Source organism: Leuciscus leuciscus (assembly GCF_965113295.1).
Source record: "Leuciscus leuciscus genome assembly, chromosome: 10".
In the NCBI taxonomy this organism is placed as follows: domain Eukaryota; kingdom Metazoa; phylum Chordata; class Actinopteri; order Cypriniformes; family Leuciscidae; genus Leuciscus; species Leuciscus leuciscus.
This window is the reverse complement of record NC_138734.1, coordinates 19037442-19058108: the sequence shown is the minus strand read 5'-3', so window position 1 is coordinate 19058108 and position 20667 is coordinate 19037442. Positions and strand designations below refer to the sequence as shown.

Here is a 20667-nt window from a genome sequence, read left to right as displayed (position 1 = left end):
GATTGAAGTGGATTATATGTGAATGGAGAACTTTTTCACTGCAACATCAAAGGATTGCATGCAAGTAGTGAATTATTGTCTGGATATTTTCAAACCCATTTCATACCCACAAGTCAAACAATTAAACCTTTCCACTTCAAACTATTCTTTCTATAATTGTAATTTTTTCAGCCAACCTCCCAGCATCAGCTGCTACTCATTCACCTGATACTTATAAAAAATAAAACAAAATCTACTACTAATTGAGCTTCAACACATTAATTCACATTACAATTGCTGAATTCAACTTTTATTGAGTTCAACTTCACATATTACCTCAAAAAGTCCTGATATAAAAATAATTTAAAAAAATCTTAAATCTTTATCTTTCACACATGCTTCCTCTCACAGACATGTGAATTTAAACAAACTACAACTTTAGAATAACTTTGTTGTTCGACCAATGCTTTCTGGCCGGTGGCCTTCATCACGGTCATCATAAAACAGTGCAAACATGACACACTGTTTGCCGTATGTTTTATGATGACTGTGATCAAGGCCACCAGTCGGAAAGCATTGGTCGAACAACAAAGTTATTCTATAGCCTACAAGTGTTGCTGTTGTTTTAAAGGGTTAGCAAACCCAAACATGTTAACCCTTTAACATCTTTTAACAAAACCTGCCATGACAGAGTTGCATCTTCACATTATTATTATTTGCACTGCAATTTATTTTTGTAAGCTGTAATGCGATTATAAATGTAAAACTTCACGGTCTTCCAATCGCCGTTCTTAAGGGCTTCTGGTTCAACTTTTAAACATTTGTCACAGTCGCTCTTTGCTGGTAGAGTGAGCGATATGATGAATCACTTCATGTGCCTTTCCACCGCCTGCACCTCTGTCTGCTGCCAGGGTGTCCTCTGGGTACTTTTACCTAAAAGTGGACAGAAAAAACTATTTAAATGATAAAGTGTGTGTGCTGGAATTCCAATCCGAAGTTCTGAATCCTATTATCAGTATTTATTAGGTCTGGTTTGTAACGTAAATGACTCTGGGTCAATGCGAATTAGCTCAAGAATATAGGGAATTTGGGAAATATTACTAATCATAACTCATGGTCATAATTCATAAATCGCATATACATTACTTTATCAATTTTCGGAAATACTTCGTTCTGTAACTGGTCTCATCATCAGTCATTCGTCCAGCGAATAAATGTAAGACTATCAGTTAACCCCCTGAGGTCTACGGTATCGCCGGCGATACCAGCTCGCTTTTTTTTTATCAATGTAAAAGAAACTCATAAATACTCTGTTGACTTTGATTTTCCATAGGAGTTTCATACATCAATCGATTCTGTTAAATGTGTATTATTTTTGTGTATACTCACAATAAAAACAAAGTGTTGTGCTTTTTGCCAAATAAAGAAAAATAAACACGAAGCGAGTTCTGCCTTCTCTCTGCCAGTGAAGTCCATTCTGAAACGCGTCCGAAAATGAACAATAACTCAGCGGATACTCAGTCAAACAGGCATACAGACACACAGGCATGAAGCTTGAATTCTCTTCTTTTAAATGAAGTAATTTATATAAAAAACAAATATTCTCATCTTGTGAAATCTGTATTAAAAGAGCGATTCCAGTCGAGCTCATCTCATCTCATTACGTTATAATCGGCCCCGCCCACGGAGAGCGCGCGCTATTCAAACGCAAATGACTGAGACGATCCCATACAAACTGTGAACGCCCACATATCAGCTCGAGAAAACACATCAAGTTTATTCAGATCATTGCACTTGTCTACACTGTCTCGCAGCGCTGTGAGGAATAATAATAATGGAAAACTTACCTCAGAAGTGCTGGTATTTCGAGGAGCAACGGATGGAATAATGTAGTAAGTTTTTTTTTTCATTCTCAAGTAAATCGCGTTTCTGTGTGAATGAATGAACGGCAGAGATGCGCTGTTTACCACAACTCGCAAAAAGACGGTTTAAATTTGAATTGCGTTTCTGTGTGTGAATGAATGATCTGCTTTTAGCAAACTATTTTGCTATACTGAGTAAAATCGATTGAAATATGTTGAAATAAAATGTATTTGTATTAGCAACGTATTAAACTGCAAATTAACATTTATATTCCTTATAATAAAAACGAAATACCTATTTTACTGACAAATGAAAGACAACATTTCGTTGATTAGTTTTGGATAGATTACACATTTTTACTGTAAAATATCTGCCACCTCAAATAAGCTTTTGTTTGCCAATTTTTGTTAAATATTGTTAAATATTGTTATTGTTATATAGTATGTTTTGTCAATGTAGGCTATATTCGAAGTTTGAAATATGTATGATAAAATGTATACTTTAGTTTTTACAAAGCAAGATTACACTTCAATTGTTGTTGTAATTGTAACCTTTTTAATAAAAAAATATATATTTACAAGGTAGATGTAAACAAATTTTAAAAGGTAAATATAAGCATTTTCTTTAAATAATTTTTATTGTGTTTTATTATTGACAAATTTGGGGAGAGGATACATATTCCAAAACTGAAAATACAGTATGAGAATTAACTGCACAATTAATAGACATGTTTTCCTTGGATATTATACAATTTGCAAGCAAAATTTGTAAAAAAAAAAAAAAAATTGACATGCTTCCAACTGTGAACCAATTTGGTAGAATATATATATATATATATATATATATATATATATATATATATATATATATACTGTATATATATTGCTCTTGCATTCTTTCTTGTGGCTATAGGTGACACACCTGAATGAATGGCTCATTAAGTATGCGGGCCCCATTGTCTCCCTCAGGTGTGAACCACTACATATGCATGATGCTGTTGAATGGTTGACGCCCCTTGCGCATATTGCCTTTACAAACAAAAAGTGTTTTACAAGATTTAAATCAATGTATTGTGTTATGTGAATGATAAGGGCAGGATGATTTTCACATCATTTTGAAGAAAAAACTCTAGGCAAAGACATCAATTAGTCAAAAGTCTTATTGACACGTATTTAGTATGTGTTTTGTGGCCTTATTTCGGAAACTTTAGTTTTTAGTTTTTTCAATAACCATGCATAAACATTATTCTCTCGAAAATACAAACATGTACATGCATGTTGCTCACATATTATGGTAGCCCTGTTTGTGCTAAATAGAGTGTAATTATACCTTTGCCATTAATATGTTTATAAGCAACTGAAAAAAGCACAAATGTCAGGGCATGTCAGAACATCTCAAGGACCCCAAAAATCCCTCAGACCTCAGAGGGTTAAGAAGGAGTATCCCTGTTTACAAACTCCAAGAAAGTTTTATCTTCTGGCCACGAACATCAAACTTTGAGTTTATGAATTAAAACTACTCAAGGTAGTCTATAATATCGAGCTTGTAGCTTAGATCTTTGATTTCATTGACTTACAAGGTGGGTTTTCAAACACAGAGACAGTTAAAAGTATAAATGGATTTTTAATAAATGTAAACTAGAGAGATTATATGAGCTACAATATAAACGTATGTAAAAATGCAAACAATAAAACAAACAAACATTTAACCAAACAAAAACATAAAACATCGCGTGGTCAGAATGAAATGAAAGAAAGAAAGAAAGAAAGAAAGAAAGAAAGAAAGAAAGAAAGAAAGAAAGAAAGAAAGAAAGAAAGAAAGAAAGAAAGAAAGAAACAGAGAGAAGAGATAGAGGGTAACTTAATTCACAGACCTAAGAGCTCGACACCTGAAATCAGCTTTTAGAGCGAGATACTTGCAAGATTCTGTGCTCTTTCAGTGTGGTGCTGAAAAGGGGGCGCGCGTGTGCGCGTGTCCGCGTGTCCGGCTGGTTTGCGTCTAGCTTCGTCTTCTGGGTCGTTTCGCAAAACGATGTAAAGGCTCACTTGAATTTAACGTTACCGAGAAAGTTCAGATCATTTCCCTTGTGGAGGGGAAAGGCGAGTAGGAACTTAGTTGCAAAAGAACGGCAGCTTCTACATGACGCGGGGCATGCGTCCAGAGGCCCAGGGCAAGGCCTGTCCAGCTGGTTGCGTTGGGAGGAGAAGCGCTGCGCGTGGAGGAGAAGGTCAGAAGAGAGGATGAGAGTTGAGAGAATTGTAAACTGAAGGTTCAGACTTTTAACAGTGTCCCGTGTACGCCTCCTTTTGCGTGGAGGGCGAATCATCTTAGCGCATTTCGAGCGGAAGGTTTTCCTTTGTCCGGTTAGACGCGCCCACTCGAATGAGTCATGATTGAGATCGAATTTGAGAAGATTTGCTCCAGACATATGAAAGGTCTCAAACGATACAAATTACTGCAATTGGTTATCGAAATTTAACTCCGTTAGCTGGAGAGGATTACAGAGATATCAAAAATAGAATATAGACGTAGCAATGCAAAGAGACATTATTATGCATTAGTATAGGCATTTGCAGTTCTATTAATGTTACAATAGGACATATATGCTTTCCTATGGTTTACACACACCTCTAGGGGGGGGGGGGGGGGGGCTGTCATTGTCGCTACAGGTTATTATTATTATTATTATTATTATTATTATTATTTATTAGGTCTTTTATTAGTCGGATAGTCGCAGGACATAAAGGCGCCGGCGCGATCATTTAACTTTCAATACTCTGTCATTTTATTCATACAGATAAGAGTAATGCAAACTGTAAAGGTTCAACTTTTATTTCTGTAAACTCACAATAACTACAAAATGTTGTGCTTTGTAAAATAATGAAAACAATCAGGATGTGCTTTCTGCTGTCTCAGTGAACTTGAGCGTCACAGAAATGAGCCGAAACTCAGCGTATACTCGCCTCACACACGAGAAATATATCTATAGAAAGCTTGAAATGTCTGCTTTTAAACGAATCAATTCAAGTGGAAAATAAATATTCTCAGATTATGTAATCCGTATGAAACGCGGAGATGACGAGTCCACATCATCGACTTAATCTCTGCAGCCGAAAATATCAATAAATTATTACAATGTTTAAACAGTCTCCTTCTGTTTTTTCAAGACACACTCAATCATTATTTTTGCCGGTGCGCTGTGGAACTTTAAGTGTGCGCTTGAGCGCTAATTAGGCTATGTATTATATAGGCAATTAAAGGCTCATTATTATGAGTTATGGCTTATTAATATAAAAATGCGATTAGTTGACTAATAACTTAAAATGAACGACTACTAGTCGACTAGAAAAAAAACTTTAGTCGAGGGCAGCCCTAGTATTTATGTCAGCATCTATATTGCAAGAGAAATTAATTTGCATTCTACCTATAAATAGAATTACACTGTCAATCAAACAGTGATTTTTACATTCAGTCACTTGGCCTGAAATGATCATTGGATAAAAGGAAAATATATTAGGATCAATGTCTTGGTTGCAAGTAATTTTTATGCATCCATCCACTCAAACTGCTCCAGGGGTTAGTTATTACTGATTCACTGTTTTAATTATTAGAACAGCTACAGTTCCTACTAGTGCCACAAAACACCTAGTAGATTCTAGCATCAACCAAGTAACAACTACAGATGGGTTCCTGAGCATTATGATCTAGAAATTCAAGTGTAGAGGAACAATTTAGGGCTGCCAGCAGAAACAGTTATGTGGCAAAGTGTTCAAATCGCTAATGTTTTTGTGGAAACGGCTCAAAAGGGAAACGGCAAAAAACTAAATCAGCATTTAGTGATCTGGTCTGAGATCTGGGTGTTAAAGTGCTCCTAAAGGGTCTAATTTAGTCTTAGAAATGTGTAAAGAGTTCACCTTTGGAAGAAGGTCTAGCAGCACGGGCTCCTGTAGGCATCTCTTCATCTGATGGTGGTCTGGGTCTCTTGGGTGGAGGAGGCATGTCATTCCTCTCGGTAGGAGGAAGTGCCATCTCTGCAGATGGTTCTATGGAAAATAATCAAAGTTCAAAATGTTCAGAAAGATACAATTTAAATGTACTATAGAATGCTGACAATACACTGTTATTTGTCACACTTATGCACTAATTATTTAAAATCATTGAAGTACAATAAACCCTAAACCTGCGCAATTGTTCATTATTGCAAGTATAATTGAACTACATCTTTCCAGCAGACATTTAATCAAACATAAGCGCAAGTAAATTGAGTATAACCATTTTATTTCATGTCTTAATCATCTGACATGATTCGTTTTGTGCCATGACACAACACGAGAAGAGAGCAGATCAGCTAGTGTTTTACGAAAATTGTACAAGTTTCTCCTATGAAATATCATTTTTATGGTAGTAAACTCACAAAAAATATTCACTCCAGAATGAATGTTTAGTGTAATTTAGTTGAAGAATAGCTTGGAGGCATTTGATTCATTACACAATGAGCCGTTTCATCAAAAAAGCATTTGTTCAGCATACTGAAGCATCTTCTTTAATGTTGGCTATGATGTTAGAACAATGTTTTTGTCTGTCAGGTCTTCACAAGTTACGTGACTGAAAACTATGAATAACTGCAAAATGTAGTAGTGTATTTTGACAGTAATACAAACCGTCAACAGTAGATGAACAGTGTCCCTCTTGTATGCTCCCGTCTTCCTCATCACAGTCAATAACATTTTCTGTGGAAGTTCAAAAGTACAGCTTAACAATGGTATATAATGGATCGTAAACACGTGGTATATGAATAGATGGTAGGGGTGTAACAGTTCACAAAATTCACGGTTCGGTACGTTTTCGATACAGCAAAAAGAAAGAAATGCCAGAGAAATTCTTGATTTAATTTTAATTCTTTTTTTATTAAAACTAACATCATAAAGTATGATATTTTTTTTTACTTTGAGCAGTTCTAGAGCTATAATTGACTCTTCTTAGGAGCATATAAAACAAAACAGCTCCTTGGAAAAAGTGAAATGTAATATTGTAGTAGTTATAAACAAAGGTTTATTTTAGTTCAGATTAACATTTGAGGGCAGCAATTGTATTCATAATGTCATTATGGCCCTATTGTTTTCGTAAGGATTATTAGGGCCCAAGCCCTGAAAGGGCGAAGGCCCTATTGTTTCCGGTAGGATTATTAGGGGCCAAGCACAGAATGTGCGTAGGCACCTATTGTATCTGTTGGCGTACCAAAAATAATTCTTCTTTTTCTTCCGCTCTGGGAGTCTATGGCAGCCCATAGAACCGATCGCGGGAAAGTTGTAATGGTTTGACATTCTGATAGAGGACAGTCCCAACATTAAATACACCAATTTTGGTGTGTCTAAGTCATTCCCTCTAGCGCCACCAACTGTCCAAAGTTTCACTCATGTTTATTCTAATAACTTTTGAACCACAAGGGCTAGAAACAAAATTCGTTTTTCCTCTGATTCCTGACCTCATGACGATTCGATTGCACCCAATGACGTCATTTTCCGTCATGAAAAGTTTTCCGCCATTTTGAATTTTCCGAAAAAGCTACTTTTTCGAACTCCTCCTAGGCCGTTGCTCCAATTTCCATGAAAATTGAATCAGATCATCTACAGACCATGCCGACAAAAAGTTATGGAATTCAAGTTGATTCGCTTAGCAATTTTCGAAAAAACCCACAAACAAATTTTACGTAGCGCTTGCGAAAACAGATGTAAGGCTGTATCTCCGCAACGCTTTATTGGATTCAGACCAAAGTTGGCACATGTCATCACAAGCATGACCTGAGGCTACATGCTGCGTTTCGGCGCAGCGCCACCTACTGGTCCGGAGATATGAAAAATGGCTATTTTTGCTTATAACTTCTGAACAGTTTGCCCAAAAATCATCAAATTGGTCTCGTTAGATTCAGGCCAACATGCTGAGTCGACTGATATCCAATTTGACCATATCGGCCATTTTGGCTGTCGGCCATTTAGAATTTTGTGCTAAAATGCTGTATTTTAAGAACGCATGAATGGATTGTTACGAAACATGGTATGGGTCATCAGCACGATGCCCTGAAGGAGCGTGAGAAGTTTCGGAACAGCGCCACCTTGTGGTCAAAAGTTATAACAACATTTCCAAAAAAGCTAATAACCTTTGAATCAATCTGCCTATTGAAATGCCACTGGTCTTAATAGATTCCCTGGGTCACGCTGAGAACATAGATACCAAGTTTGCCATATTTGGCCGAACTTCCTGTCCGCCATCTTGATTTTTAGTCAAAACCTACTTTTTCGAACTCCTCCTAGACCGTTTGTCCGATTTTCACCAAAATCGAATCGTATCATCTCCACACTGTACCGACAAAAAGTTATGGAATTCGTGTTGATTCGTCAAACCGTTCTCAAATACTGCGCAAACAAATTTTACGTTGTGCTACAGCTACAGATTTAGTGCAAAAGTACTAAATCGCCCATAACTCCTAGACTCCGTTTGTCCTAGACTCAAGTGTCTTACACCAATGTGATCCCTGGCTCAAGGCGGACAAAATGGCCATCTCCAATTTCGATTTAGGCCCGAAAAATGTTCTGCTATGTCAAATTTTTTCCGAAACCTACTTTTGCGAACTAGTCCTAGGTTTTTCGCCAGATCGGAACCAAACCAGTCTAGGACATTTCTCTGGACTCTCTAGATCAGTAATTATCGAAAAAAAGATGAACTTTTGCATTTGGGTGGCTGTAACAGGGTCATTTAGAAAAGGGGCGTGGCAAAATACACTAAAAAAGCCTATAAATCCCAAATGAAAACTCAGAACTTCACCAAAATTGATGAGCCTATGTGTCAGAACATGGTGAGGAAGCATGCAGAGTTTCATGGAGATCGGACCATAGGTGGCGCTATAACTGGCAAAAAGCCTTCATTCTTATTAGGGGTTCAAGCATGAAATGCTGAAACCCTATTGTAATTGTAAGGATTCGTAAAACGCATCGTGCAGGCCAAACCGTAAGGCCTAGAGACGTGAAACCTGGCCAGATGGTAGGCCTCAATTTGGGGACAACCTATCAGAGTATGACCCCGAATGGCCCATAGGTGGCGCTACAGCGACCAAAAGTACAAAATCGCCCATAACTCTTAGACCGTTTGTCCCAGGATCAAGTGTCTTATATCGTTGGAATCCTTGGCTCAAGACGGGCAAAATGGCTATCTCCGATTTTGATGGCGGCAGGGAAAATTTTCTGCTATGTCGAATTTTGTCCGAAACCTACTTTTGCGAACTAGTCCCTGGTTTTTCGCTCGATCGGAACCAAACCAGTCTAGGACATTTCTCTGGACTCTCTCGATCAATAGTTTTCGAAAAAAAAGTAGAATTTTTGCATTTGTTTGGCTATAACAGGGTCATTTGGAAAATGGGCGGGGCAAAATACAGTCGAAAGCCTATAAATCCTAAACAAAAACTCAGAACATCACGAAACTCGCTGAGCATATGTGTCATCACATGGTGAACAAGCGTGCCGAGTTTCATGCAGATCGGACCATAGGTGGCGCTATAAATTGCAAAAAGGTTCCCTTATTATTAGGGGCCAAGCACAGAATGTGCGTAGGCACCTATTGTATCTGTTGGCGTACCAAAAATAATTCTTCTTTTTCTTCCGCTCTGGGAGTCTATGGCAGCCCATAGAACCGCTTGCGGGAAAGTTGTGCAATTTGGCAGACTGATAGAGGACAGACTGAACAGTCACCATAGCAAATTTGGAGTCTCCAACTCATTCCCTCTAGCGCCACCAGCTGTCCAAATTTGCACTCACGTTTATGCTAATAACTTTTGAACCACAAGGGCTAGAAACAAAATTCCCTTTTCCTCTGATTCCCTAGCTCAAGACGATTCGATTGCACCCTATGCCGTCATTTTCCGTCATGGAAAGTTTTCCGCCATTTAGATTTTTCCGAAAAACCTACTTTTTCAAACTCCTCCTAGGCCGTTGCTCCGATTTTCACGAAAACTGAACCAGATCATCTACAGACCATGCCGACAAAAAGTTATGGAATTCAAGTTGATTCGCTTAGCAATTTTTGAAAAAACCCACCAACAAATTGTACCTAGCGCTTGCGAAAACAGACGTAAGGCTGTATCTCCGCAACGCTTTATTGGATTCAGACCAAACTTGGTACATGTCATCCCAACCATGACCTGAGGCTACATGCTGCGTTTTGGCACAGCGCCACCTACTGGTCCGGATATATGAAAAATGGCTATTTTTGCTTATATCTTCTGAATAGTTTGCCCAAAAATCATAAGATTGGTTTCGTTAGATTCAGGCCAACATGCTGAGTCGACTGATATCCAAATTGACCATATCGTCCATTTTGGCTGTCGGCCACTTTGAATTTTGTGCTAAAATGCTGTATTTTAAGAACGCATGAACGGATTGTTACGAAACTTGGTATGGGTCATCAGCAGAATACCCTGAAGGAGCGTGAGAAGTTTCGAACCAGCGCCACCTTGTGGTCAAAAGTTATAACAACACTTCCAAAAAGGCTAATAACTTTTGAATGAATCTGCCTATTGAAATGCCACTGGTCTTAATAGATTCCCTGGGTCACGCTGAGAACATAGATACCAAGTTTGCCATATTTGGCCGAACTTCCTGTCCGCCATCTTGATTTTCAGTCAAAACCTACTTTTTCGAACTCCTCCTAGACCGTTTTTTCGATTTTCACCAAAATCGAATCGTATCATCTCCAGACTGTGCCGACAAAAATTTATGAAATTCGTGTTGATTCGTCAAACCGTTCTCGAAGACTGCGCAAACAAATTTTACGTTGTGCTACAGCTACAGATTTAGTGCAAAAGTACTAAATCGTCCATAACTCCTAGACCGTTTGTCCTAGACTCAAGTGTCTTACACCACTGCGATCCCTGGCTCAAGGCGGACAAAACGGCTATCTCCAATTTCGATGTAGGCCAGACAAATTTTCTGCTATGTTGAATTTTGTCCGAAACCTACTTTTGCGAACTAGTCCTAGGTTTTTCGCCAGATCGGAACCAAACCAGTCTAGGACATTTCTCTGGACTCTCTCGATCAATAGTTATCGAAAAACCGAGACCGAGTGCGAGACGTAAAATGGCGGCGTCCGTCTGCTAGGAACAAACAACCTCAGTGTTTTCTTTTTCTACCGTTTTCTTTTCTTCCACACATCGGAAATTGGACTAAATCAACACAACTGGACTATTTTCTCTCCATTGTTCACCCTGGATCAACTCGAAGAATATATCGACGCTCACTACAACACACTCGGCTGCAACATGAACACGCCAAATAACAAAGGTAATCCCACTTCAATCTCCAAGAGACCCCGTTCTGATTCACCTTCAAGTTTAAATTCAACACCATCCTCACCATCTTGCTGTGCCGAGGTAAGCGATATATTACGCTCAATTGAAAACAAACTTTCCGGACTCAACACAAGAATCGCATTAATAGAAGTCATTCACAAGGAATTCCAAGAACTACGTCATAGTTTAGAGTTCAGCCAAGAACAGATAGACACTCTCACTAAAGAAAATAACTTTTTAAAGGACTCAGTTCACACACTTTCCGCTCAGCTCACCTCCGTTGTCACAGAGAACAAATCGATGAAAGAAAACATTCTGGACTTACAAGCACGCAGTATGAGAGACAATCTAGTGTTCACAGGCATCCCGGATCAAACGCCAGACGACCCCGAAAAATTAATCAAGGACTTTATGACAAAACAACTCAAACTACCAGTTGAAACTGTACAAAGCATCACCTTTCACCGTGTCCATCACATCCGTTCTCAACAAAACAACAACCGACCGCGACCTATCATCGCAAAATTTGAACACTACAAACACAAAGAACTGGTTCAAAAACAATGCAGACAACTTAAAGGTACAGCTTACGGTCTCAACGAACAATATCCAAAGGTCATCCTCGAACGTCGAAAACAACTCTTCCCAATCCGAAAACAGAAAATGAATGAAGGAAAACGTGCAATCATAACAGTGGACAAATTTAAACATTATGTTGGTCTTTAAGTTTTTTTTTGTTTGTTCATTGTTCTATTATGTACGTTTTGTTAACTCCATGTCTAAATTGTACGTCTATCAGTATAACAATAACATTGCGTTGTCATACACACACACACAGGTACACTACCACACCTTTTCAAATGCATACACTCACATATATACATATGCAGTACTAACAAGCCCATATATTAATATACATACATATCATTTATTTATTCATTTTGTATTTTTTTGAGAAATGTCGCCAATCACTTTTTTATCCTGGAATGTCCGTGGACTTGGCTCCCAGACAAAGAGGATCAAAATTTTTTATCATTTAAACAAATTACAAGCAGACATATGTCTTCTCCAAGAAACACATTTATCTGAATCTGATCAAAACAAAATCAAATCATCACAGTATCATTTATATTCTGCCCACTACAACACGAAACAGAGAGGGGTATGTATTCTAATAAATAAAAAAATACCATTTGTTCATAACACCACAATTACAGACCCAGAGGGACGTTTTATCATAATTAACATTTCAATTAAAAACAACTCAGTCACAATAGGAAATGTATATGGCCCAAATACAGATGACCCATCTTTTTTTCAGATTTTTTTTTCTTCCATTTCAAATATTTCTAATTGTCCAATCATAATAGCAGGTGATTTCAACACAGTTTTAGATCCAACTACAGATAGATGTAACAACATTGACAATAAACGCATCTGGAAATCTGCAGAAACCATAAAACAGTTCATGTGGGATCTTGGTCTTGGCGATAGTTGGCGCCTCCAGCATCCGGACATTAAAGCATTCTCATTTTTTTCACCAGTTCATCATTCATATTCTCGCATTGACTTTTTTCTCACCAGTAATTCTATTATATCCAATATTTCCGAATCAAAGATTCACCCAATAATCATTAGTGATCATGCTCCATTAACATTAAAATTGAATATAACCACTGCACATAAACCCATTTCTAGATGGCGATTTAATACCTCACTTCTACAAGACCACGATTTCAACAGCTACTTTGAAAGAGAGTGGGCTTGCTTTCTAGAGATGAATGACTCCCCGGAAACATCCCCATCTCTTCTGTGGGAAGCAGGAAAGGCAGTATTAAGAGGCAAAATAATTTCATATTCCACTTACAAAAAAAAGAAAGAGAAAGAACAACAAGATGAACTAGAACAGAAAATTAAAGAACTATAAGACATCAACATAAATAACCCAACAGAAGAAACACAGGATATGCTAATAAAATATAAATCGCAATTAAATAAACTAATTAATATGCATACTCAATTCCTTATTCACAGACTACGACAAGAACACTTCCATCATAGTAATAAATCTGGTAAATACCTGGCTAATCAAATTAAACACAATAAAGAAAAAACAACTATATCAGTCATTAAGGACTCAGCAGGGACACCTACCAACTCACCAGAAGAAATAAATCAAATCTTTCAAAAATTTTACAGTAAACTATATTCCCCTGAAAAGAATCCATCCCAGGATGACATAAATCTGTTTCTTAGCAATATCAACTTACCTCAACTTAACAAACAGCAAATAGATACTCTAGAATTGCCTTTATCAGAACAAGAACTTTCTAATGCTCTTAAACACATGCCCAACAATAAATCACCAGGTCCTGATGGCTTCCCTGCTGAGTTCTACAAACAATTTTGGTCTATCTTATCACCACTTTTCATCCGGTTGATATGCGAATCAAAACAAAAATCAAAACTTCCAGACACCATGAACACAGCCACAATTGCACTCCTCCTCAAACCCAATAAAGATCCAACATTACCGTCAAGTTATCGCCCAATCTCACTAATTAACGTAGACACTAAAATAATTGCTAAAGCTCTTTCCCATAGAATAGAAAAAATCATGCCAACTATAATCCATCCCGACCAAACCGGTTTCATTAAAGGTAGACAAGCATCAAACAATACCCGCAGACTCATAAACCTAATTCACCACTCATCAATAAACAAAAATAAATCTGTCATAGTCACTCTTGATGCGGAAAAAGCATTTGATAAAGTAAACTGGAAATTCCTGTTTTCCACATTAGAGAGGTTTGGTTTTGGGGAGTCATTCATCAACTGGGTTATAATTCTCTACACATCACCCTCAGCCACTGTCATTACTAACGGACTAACATCACGCAGCTTCACTCTACACCGGGGAACTAGACAAGGATGCCCACTCTCTCCATCTCTATTCACCATATTCATCGAACCGCTTGCAGCAGCTGTCCGTCAAAACAACTACATCAAAGGAATTCAAACATTAAACATACACCATAAAATAAGTCTTTACGCTGATGATATATTATTATACTTACAAAACCCCCCAAAATCATTACAAGAAACAATAAAACTCATTGATACCTTTTCAAACATTTCTGAATACTCAATTAACTGGAATGAATCGGCTATACTTCCATTAAATTCCACCAGTGTGGATGTGACATCCCAAACATCACAAATCCCTTTGTGCACCAATTACATCACATATTTGGGAATCAATGTTTCCGCCAAGCTGCCAGAGTTGTTTGCACTCAACTATACCCCATTACTTAAAAAAATAGATGATGATCTTCAACGTTGGATGAATTTACCATTATCAATCATGGGCAGAATATCAGTAACAAAAATGTATACTCCCAAAAATAAACTACTTATTTTCAATGATTCCAACACAGCCCACTCGTATCTGGTTCAAATCTTTAGATTCAATTATTACAAAATTCTACTGGAAAAACAAGACCCCAAGAATTAAATTAACAACCCTACAGAAACCAAAATCACAAGGTGGATTAGAAGCACCACATTTTTATAATTATTTTCTGGCAAATCAACTCCAAAACATATACAAATGGATTCAACCTAACTCTTCAGAATACACATGGCAAGATATTGAACAATCAATCTGCAAAGACATTAGCATCTCAGAATTACCTTTTCACAGTCAAACAATCAAAAAACATCACTGTTTTAAAATGCCAACAATAGGAGCAACTCTGACAGCCTGGTGGAAGTTCCATCAGATCACAAATTCCCCACTCATACCATGTAAATACATCCCAATTTGGAATAACCCAGATTTTTTAGCTAACAAGAAGCCACTAAACTTTCGCACATGGGCAGATAAGGGAATCACACAACTACAGCATATTATTAATAATAACAACCTGGCACCATTTTCCCATATAGCCCAGACATACAGCATCGGGAGTAATTGCTTCTTGGAATATTTACAAATCAAATTGTCAATTAAATCAAAATTACTTAACCAACCAATCAATCTAGACCTTTCCCCTCAAATCTCCGAGTTTATTAATATATCTTCCTCCAAAAAATTACTCTCCAAAATATACAAAATGATATCAAAATCAAACAACGCATTAGCTCTACCAACCACCAAATGGGAATCAGACTTATCCATTACTCCCAATGCTGATTTTTGGACTCAAATTTGCAAAAACATATACTCCATGACTAAAAATGCTAACTTACAACTCATACAGTATAAAGTACTTCACAGAACTCATCTAACTGGGCAGAAATTATTTAAAATGGGTTTCACCTCAGAGACATGTTCGCATTGCACACAAAACACTCCTGACACTTATCTTCACGCCTTATGGCATTGCACCTCAATTAAAACATTTTGGGAAAAGGTTACTGACTCACTCTCCAACTTTATGGGATGTCACATCCCACTGTCTCCCTCCCTCTGCATACTAGGTGACATATCCACAATAGATATAAATAATTCAAATGGTCAATTACTATTGGTGTTCCTAACTATCGCCAAGAAAACTATCCTCATAAACTGTAAATCAAGAAATACCATTTACATTTCATTGTGGAAAAACTTATTAACAGAATACATTTCTATTGAAGATCCTCTTTGTCTGGAGTCATTCCCCAACAACACCTTCATCAGTACTTAAACAAGAGGTGGGGGGGAGAGGGGGTTAGGAAGAGATAGAAACTGTGTCTAATATTTAAATTAAATATCCAAGGGAAGGGAAAAGGGGGAGAAAGGGAAGGGGAAGGGAGGGGGAGAGGGAGGGGGAGAGGGAGGGGGAGGGGGAGGGGGAGGGAGGAAAGAAGGAAAGAGAAAAAAAAAGAAAAAAAAGAAAAAAAAAAGAGTTTACGTACTGCTTTGTTTCCCAACCTTTTTTTTTCTTTTTTTTTTCTTTTTTTTCTCACACTATGCACTGCAAGGCTGATCATATAACTTCCACCTCCTCATATAATTATTAATGTTGTTATAGGAGGTGAGAAGGAAGAAAGGAAAAAGGAGAAGAAGAGAAGAAAAAAGAAAGGAAGGGAAGGGAGAAAAAGAGAGAAAGAAAGAGGAGAGAGAAGGAAGAGAGGAAAGAAGAAAGAAGGGAAAAAGGAAGAAAAAAAAAACAAAAACAAAAAAAAAAACAAAAAAAAGCTTCATTCAGAGGGTAATGGTGACGTAGGCATGGCAACCTGGGCATTGCACTGGACTGATCCATGCTGAACGTCATACCTTTTTAATGCATCACAAAGCAACTGACACACACTATGCACTTCAAGGCTGATCATATAACTTCCACCTCCTCATATAATTATTAATGTTGTTATAGGAGGTGAGAAGGAAGAAAGGAAAAAGGAGAAGAAAAGAAGAAAAAAAGAAAGGAAGGGAAGGGAGAAAAAGAGAGAAGAAAAAAAAAAAAAAAAAAAAAAAAGCTTAATTCAGAGGGTAAGGGTGACGTGGGCATGGCAACCTGGGCATTGCACTGGACTGATCCATGCTGAACGTCATACCTTTTTAATGCATCACAAAGCAACTGACACACACTATGCACTTCAAGGCTGATCATATAACTTCCACTTCCTCATATAATTATTAATGTTGTTATTTTATTATTATTATCAATATGAGTATATTATAATTATCACTATTTACCTCTTTCAGTCTTATTATTACTACTACTATTATTATTATTATTATATATATATTAGAGGTGGGCATAGATTATTTTTTTTAATCTAGATTAATCTAGATTAATTTTGAAATTAATCTAGATTAATCTAGATTAAAATGGCTCATTTGAATTCTGCCGAAGGCATTCAGAATATGTGTGCTACCCAAATAATGACTATAAAAGTAAGTCTTTGAGAACGTGTTTCTCAAGCCAGGTGGCACATTAGACCAGGGGCTCATCTCCTGTTTCCAAAATGCATCACAAACTGCTTGAGAAAGCTGTTCTACTCATAGACTGTAAAAGGTTACTACTGTACAGTTACCGTCCGTAGGCAACATTAGGTAGGCCTATGTTATTATCAACTACTATAGGCTATCAATTAGGGATGGGCGATATGGCCTAAAATCTATATTGTGATATACATTGCAGCCTCTTGCGATAACGATATACAGTATATTATAATAAAACCATTTCAGAACAGATTACACAGACCCATGCTAAACAACTGCTAAATGTATTTTTTTTTAAAGGGTGTATATAGTTTTGAGAACATATATTGTGCAAAACTGTAAGTATACAACATAATTTTGCAGATAAATAAAATTTAAGTACACTAGCTGCAGAGACTTAAGTAGGTCTAATGTTTATTATGGCTTGGAGCTTATGAAACCCCAAATTTAAAATTAGAATATTCTAACTGATGTCTTTTCAGTTAAAAAGAAACACAACAACGATTCTTAAAATCGAGATTATGTGCTACACCACTAAGATATATTGGAATGGGAATAATACGCGCGCGCTGGTATTCAGTGATATCATGTTTCGTTTTGAATTTGAGGTGGTAGAACGGATTAGTCGTGTGTTAACTTACCGAACTGTTACCCCACACACTCTGTCTATAGTTTGCTGCTGCTCGTCTGACGGCTTAAACCCGAACCAAGTCCAAATAATGGATGTTGCACCGATCTTTTTCACCAGCTTTCACTTTCAGCCGTGTTTACTTAAGATGACGACGAATATGCGTTGCAGCCGGGTTTACCTCGCGGCCGCGGGTAGATTGCGTCATCATAGCTTGTGTAGTATAGAGCCATCTCCCAACCCAACTTGGAGAATAGATTAACGGCGATATTTTTTTTATCGCGCGATAAGAGTCTCGCGTTAACGCAGCACGTTAACGCCGATAACGGCCCACCACTAATATATATATATATATATATATATATATATATATATATATATACTCCTTATATATATATTTTTTCTCTTATTATTATTATTATTATTATTTGTCCTCTCCCTGATTTCCCAACCTCCCATCACCTCTTCATTACTATCATTAATATCATTACTATCATTAATATTATTACTTATACTTTTGTTTTACATTACTTTACATTACTATTATTACTGTTTTGATTTGTCCATCTGTTATCTTATTATCATTACTATCAAGTATTTATACCATTGTCATTATTCAAGTTGCTGATGTAGTAGTAGTAGCAGTTAATGTAGTAGTAGAGATTGTAGTAGTAGTTGTGGTTGTAGTTGTAGCAGTTATTGTAGAAGTAGAGATTGTAGTAGTAGTTGTTGAAGTAGTAGTTGTAGTAGTAGACGTTATAGTATTTTTAGTAGTCAATCCTTACCACTGATTGATTTCTTTATATTTGTTTTATTTATATGTTATTTGTTTTCATATACTGACTTATACATGTTTATGTATGTATGTTTATTTGCATATATATATATATATATTCCCTTTTCTTTTCCCTTGTTCTTCAAAGTATGTACTGTGACACGTCCACCCAGTTACCTTTACATGCACACATGCACACACACACAAACGCACGCATCTGTCAGTTCCTGACTGTATTGGTTTTGTTTTGCTTGTTTGTTTGTTTGTTTACTTGTTTTCCCTGTTTGTGATCCCAATTTATGTACATCTTGCATATTCTAAAAAAAAAAAAAAAAAAAAAAAAAGTTATTGAAAAAAAGTAGCATTTTTGCATTTGGTTGGCTATAACAGGGTCATTTGGAAAATGGGTGGGGCAAAATACAGTTGAAAGCCTATAAATCCTAAACAAAAACTCAGAACATCACGAAAATCGCTGAGCATATGTGTCATGACATGGTGAAGAAGTGTGCCGAGTTTCATGCAGATCGGACCATAGGTGGCGCTATAAATGGCAAAAAGGTACCCTTATTATTAGGGGCCAAGCACAGAATGTGCGTAGGCACCTATTGTATCTGTTGGCGTACCAAAAATAATTCTTCTTTTTCTTCCGACTGGGCTTCTATGGCAGCCCATAGAACCGCTTGCGGGAAAGTTGTGCAATTTGGCACACTGATAGAGGACAGACTGAACAGTTCTCTTACGAGAGGTCTCTCGTACTTGCGTAAGTATCTTACGCTAGGGGAAAACCTCTTTTCCTCGAGATATTGAAGCCACAAATTATCCTTAATTTTGCAATAATGTAAAACGCATTGCAGCAGCATGCAGACATGGGCGAGACAGCTCGCGCGCCCATTGGCTGCTCTGCGGCAACTGCACCAGCCTATCGATAGAGGCCCCTCATGACGTCAGAACCAATGAGGGTGCTTCGCGCCCATTACGTCATGTCCCGCCGAAAGCGGGTGGGGCTAGGGCTATAAATACGGCCAGAGAGGCTGGTTTGGTCAGTTTTTTCATCTCTTCAGCGGGCCTTCGCATCGTTGGATCCTGAGAGGAAGCCGCGCCGTCTGAGTCAAGCACCCAGCGGGATTTGTGCATCTGAAGCTGCTGGTCGACATCTCGCCGCCTTCAGTCGCCGTTTCTGCTGACGCTTTCCGGCGTACATATCCTTTTCTCTGTTACTGTGTTTTGTGTATGTGTGTGTGTTCGCCGCCGCGACACACACTCTCATTGCACTAAAAGAGCCGGGCGTCTTTTTCAAGACGCCCCTTTCCCCCCCAACCCGCAAAGCTCGCCGGTGCGCCCGCTTGCCTTGCCTGCTTGGAGGATGATACCTGCTCTCCCTCTGTTCGAGCCGCGCAAACCGCGCTGTTCACAGGGGATGTCAGGAGTGGACGGTCACGGGGCTAGCTTTCTCTCTCCCTCTGTTCGAGCCGCACAAAATGTGCCGTTCACAGGGGAGGCTGGAAGCGGACGGTCGGGGTTAGTTTTTCTTTACGTACAAGAAAGCTACCCTGCCCCTGCGCCCCATTCACGCGTCACTCACCGGCGAAAGGAGAAAATTGTGTTTTAGTCCCGCCGAAGCTGGACTGACCTGAATTTTCTCACACATTTCTCTGTTCCCTGATCAGGCGACTGGAAATATAAATATTGCAGCGCCGGCAAGCACATGTTGACGCTCTTATATGCTCGTGCATCTGAAAGCTTTTGTGTTCCCTCCTGTGGCTCAGTGGCGGAAACTTTGGTTTTTCACACGAGAGACCGGTGTTCGAATCTCGGTCTAACGGCAGATTAATTATGCCTCCAATGCTTCGCTCTGTCAGTTCCCTGAAAGGCGACTGCAGATGTGCATTTTGCAGCCAACGAGCGCGTTGTGCAACCCGCTCGCCTGCACCCAAACACCGTTTCTATGGTTCCCGTGCGTCACTGGCGAAAGGAGAAAAGAGTGTTAATGTCCCGCTGCGGCCGGGCCGAATTCTATTTCTCACACATTTCTCATTCCCCTCTGAAGTTCAGGCGACTGGAAATGTCATACTGCAGTGAGCGAGCCTGTTGTAATGCACGCACGCCTGCAAACAAACGCCGGCATGTTGATGCTCTCTGATAATACTCGCGCT

The 20667-nt window shown here is 38.2% G+C and overlaps 1 long non-coding RNA gene across 1 annotated transcript; it reads right to left on the bottom strand.

The window, feature by feature from the left end:
- Positions 1 to 767: 767 nt before the first annotated feature.
- LOC309508593 lies at positions 768 to 6940 on the bottom strand. Its single transcript, XR_014209585.1, has 3 exons — positions 6504 to 6940; positions 5757 to 5885; positions 768 to 912 (listed from the first exon to the last, which is right to left on the bottom strand). It is a non-coding gene; the product is annotated as an uncharacterized lncRNA (long non-coding RNA).
- Between the last annotated feature and the right edge of the window lie 13727 nt (positions 6941 to 20667).